General features: G+C 33.0%; 1 non-coding gene across 1 annotated transcript; it reads right to left on the reverse strand.

The window, feature by feature from the left end:
* Positions 1-1,000: 1,000 nt before the first annotated feature.
* LOC116273402 lies at positions 1,001-1,105 on the reverse strand. Its single transcript, XR_004181751.1, has one exon. It is a non-coding gene; the product is annotated as a U6 spliceosomal RNA (small nuclear RNA).
* Between the last annotated feature and the right edge of the window lie 3,457 nt (positions 1,106-4,562).

Raw genomic sequence — 4,562 nt, forward strand, 5'->3', positions numbered from 1 at the left:
GACCATGTGAGACAGGTCTTTAGGAGACAGCAGAGAGGTTTATTTATTTATTTATTTATTTTTATTCCAACTTGCTACTCTGTGCCTTTTAAGTGAGGTGTTTAGGCCATTTACATTCAAGGTTAATATTGACTTGAGAGGTTTTGCTCTTACTATTAAGCTGTTATTTGGATGGTTTGTAGTTTCTATATTGTGGTTGATTTATATGGTGAGTGGATTATGTACTTAAGTGTGTTTTTCCGATAGCAGGTCTTGTTCTTTTATTTCAGTTTTTAGAACTCCATTAAGGATCTGTTGTAAGGCTGGCCTAGTGGTAACAAATTTTCTTAGTGCTTGCTTGCCTGGAAAATGTGTCTCTTTTTCTTATGAAACTTAGCTTAGTGGGATATGAAATTTTTGGTTGGAGTTTCTTTCCTTTAAGAATGCTCTAAATAGGCCACCAATTTCTCCTGGCTTTTAAGGTTTCTTCTGAATGATCTGCTGTCAGCCTGGTGGTGTTTGGATGTAATCTGAATTTTTGTCTAGTTACCTTTCCATTTTTTATTCAGCATTGATCTTGGTCAATCCATTTACTATATGTCTTGCTGCTGTTTCATATAATATCTAACAGATGTTCTCTAGATTTGTTGCATCTTGCTGTAAATCTCTGTAGTAAAATTAAGGAAATTTTCTTGAAGTACACCCTCAAGTATGTTTTCCAATCTCTTTACTTTCACTTTCTCTTTTTCAGGGATCTCATTAATTTGTGGGTGTGGTCATGTATATAATCCCATATTTCTCAAAGACTTTGTTTATTTATAAAAACATATTTTGTTTATTTTTTTGTATACTGAATTAACTCAAAAAACCAGAGTTAAAACTCAGATTTTTTTCTTCTGGTTTGTGTAGTCTATTGATAAAGATTTCAATTGAACTTTTTAATTTTTTAAATTAGTTTTTTAATTACAGAAACTCCAAATGATTACTTTTTAGGCTATTTATCTCTTTCTCTCTTTCCTGGAAAAATATGAAATGCTTCACAAATTTGCATGTCATCCATGCACAGAAGCCATGCTAATCTTTGTATTGTTTTAATGTTTTGTATATATGCTGCCAAAGTGGGCATAGAATTTTAAATTTAGAATTAAATATTCTATAGGAAACTTTGTCCTGTCCCTAGATATAACCATCCAAGGCTGCAAATGCATTTTCACATTTTGAGTACTTCTGTGTGAGTGGCTAATCTTTAATCATGAATTTCTATTTAATCAGAAATGCCTTTAATATTGTAGAATGTAATAGTGACATGACTCATCTTAGGCAATGAAAATTATTTGAAATAAAAAGTAATGTTACACAGTATTAATACTAGTTGGTAAAATATGAAAGTTCATTATCAATGAAATTCATGTGTTAAGGTTTCAGGAATAATTAAATTTTGTAATGAGATTCTGGTTATTTTAATGAAAGAATATTCCAGATCCCAAAATTAACTTGATATTAATATCATAAACAGGTTTGTGTGTGAAATTATATTCCTAGAAAAAAATTGATTATTTATGAGCCAAAAGCAAGTAGTATAACTGAAATTTGAAATAGCATTTTCTTAAACTTACTCTTATTTAATCTTGATGGCATAATTATGAATAAAGTATTTGTAAGATTAATATTTCTAAAAAATATTCCGAGTAAAATATGTCTTTTTTCAATACACACTTGTTTGGAAAATTAGGAAAGGCATATGAATTAGATAATTATCAATAATTTCATTGCATAAAGAAGACTTCTGTTCAAACAATGAGTAGTCTAGATTAATTAATGCCTTCACATATTTTCCACCTCTTTTAATTAGTATCATTTCTTCCTCACTGGGCAGCAGCTCCTCTTCATCAAAGTATGTATTTGTTTTAATCATCTACTAGAACCGCCTGAGATGTCAATTTCTGAAATAATTTCAAACTTAAAACAAAGCCATATTAACAGTACAAAAAGTATATATCTTCTTTACTCAGACTCCCCAATTGTCAACGATTTATGATATGGGTGCTCTCTCTCTTTCTCTCTCTCTCTGTCAATAAATAACTATATGGTTAGATAAAAATGTTGCATTATTCTTTTTCTGAATAAGTTAAGAATATAGTGTAAGTCTGACGCTGCAAACTTATTACAGTATACATTTGCCCAAAGTAATGACTTTTTTCACCATACCACCATTGCAACCTCCAAATTAGTAAACATTGCCATTTATTTTACAGATTCCATTCAAATTTTGCTAATGGTCTCAATAATTCCTATTTTATATTTTTGGTCAAGGATCTAATCCAGGATTAAATGTTGTATTCAATTATCACATCTCTTTACTGCCCTTTAATTTGGAACAGTTTTTCTGTCTTACCCTCTATTTCATGACTGTGCCAATTTTAATGAATAGTAGCATTTTATTCTGTGGGAAGGAAGGCTCATATTGTTTGGTGTTTTTCATGGCTAGGCTCAGGATATGAAAATTTGGCAAATATACCGCTAATGCAATGCTGCTTTTTTCACAGTGACTCACATCTAAAGACACCAAAATTGGCCAAATATTAATATCTTACATAACAATAGTACATTTGTCAAAATGAAAAAAAATTGACATTGGTTAATTTTTACACTACTATTCTCATATTTACTTTCTCCTCCTTCTCCACTTCCTCTTGCTCCCTTTCTTTTTCTTCCTTTCCTTCTTCTTCCTCCTACTGCCCTTCTTCTTCCTGCTTATCCTCCTTCTTTCCGTCTTTCTCCTCCTACCACTTCTTATTTTTTCTTCTTCTCAACTCTCCATAAATGTAATAAACTTTCTCAGCCATGGAGTCATGTAAAAAAACACATAGAAGAATATACAACAACAGCAGTAGATTAGTGTAGAATAACATAGAAAAATGAGATGTGTTGATTCTGGATATCAGCTCTTTGACAGATGGATAAATTGCAAAATTTTCTCCCATTCAGTAGGTTGTCTGCTCACTCTGATGATAGTCTCTTTTGCTCTGTAGAAGCTCTTTGGTTTAATTAGATTCCATTTGTCAATTTTGCTTTTCTTGCCATTTCTTGTGGTGTTTTAGTCCTGAAGTCTTTGCCCATGCCTATGTCCTGAATGGTATTGCTTAGGTTTTCTTCTAGGGTTTTTAGGGTTTTACATGTCACGTTTAAGTCTTTAATCCACCTTGAGTTAATTTTTGTCTATTAGCTGTAAGGAAGGGGTCCAGTTTCAGTTTTCTGCATATGGCTAGCCAGTTTTCCTAACACCATTTATTAAATAGGGAATCCCTTTCCCATTGCTTGTTTTTGTCAGGTTTGTCAAAGATCAGATGGTTGTAGATGCATAGCATTATTTCTGAGGCCTCTGTTCTGCTCCATTGGTCTATATATTTGTTTTGGTACCAGTACCGTGCTGTTTTGGTTACTGTAGCCTTGTATAATTTGAAGTCAGGTAGCATGATGCCTCCAGTTTTGTTCTTTTTGCTTAGGGTTGTCTTGGCTATATGGGCTCTTTTTTGGTTGCATATGAAATTTAAAGTAGTTTTTTTGTAATTCTGTGAAGAGTGTCAGTGGTAGCTTGATGGGGATAGCATTGAATCTATACATTACTTCGGGCAGTATGGCCATTTTCATGATATTGATTCTTTCTATCCATGAGCATGGAATATTTTACCATTTGTTTGTGTCCTCTCTTATTTCCTTGAACAGTGGTTTGTAGTTTTCCTTGAAGAGGTCCTTCACATCCCTTGTAAGTTGTATTCCTAGGTATTTTATTCTCTTAGTAGAAATCGTGAATGGGAGTTCACTCATGATTTGGCTCTCTGCTTGTCTATTATTGGTGTATAGGAATGTTTGTGATTTTTGCACTTTCGTTTTGTATCCTGAGACGTTGATGAAGTTGCTTATCAATTTACGGAAGTTTTAGGCTGAGACAATGGGGTTTTCTAAATATATAATCATGTAGTCTACAAACAGAGACAATTTGACTTCCTCTTTTCCTATTTGAATGCCCTTTATTTTTTTTCTCTTGTCTGATTGCTCTGGCCAGAACTTCCAATTCTATGTTGAATAGATGTGGTGAGAGAGGGCATCCTTGTCTTGTGCCAGTTTTCAAAGGGAACGCTTCCAGCTTTTGCCCATTCAGTATGATATTGGCTGTGGGTTTGTCATAAACAGCTCTTATTATTGTGAGATACATTCCATCAATATTTAGTTTATTGGGAGTTTTTAGCCTGAGGAGGTGTTGAATTTTATCAAAGTCCTTTTCTGTATCTAGTGAGATAATCAAGTGGTTTTTGTCATTGCTTCTGTCTATGTGATGGATTACGTTTATTGATTTGTATATGTTGAACAAGTCTTGCATCTCAGGGAGGAAGTAGACGTGATCGTGGTGGATAAGTTTTTTATTTGTTGCTGGATTTGATTTGCTAAAATTTTATTCAGGATTTTCACATTGATTTTCATCAGGAATATTGACCTGAAATTTTCTTTTTTTGTTGTGTCTCTGCCAAATTTTGGTATCAGGATGATGCTGACTTCATAAAATGAGTTAGGGAAGAGTTCCT

Source organism: Papio anubis, unplaced genomic scaffold (assembly GCF_008728515.1).
Source record: "Papio anubis isolate 15944 unplaced genomic scaffold, Panubis1.0 scaffold65, whole genome shotgun sequence".
Classification (NCBI taxonomy): Eukaryota; Metazoa; Chordata; class Mammalia; order Primates; family Cercopithecidae; genus Papio; species Papio anubis.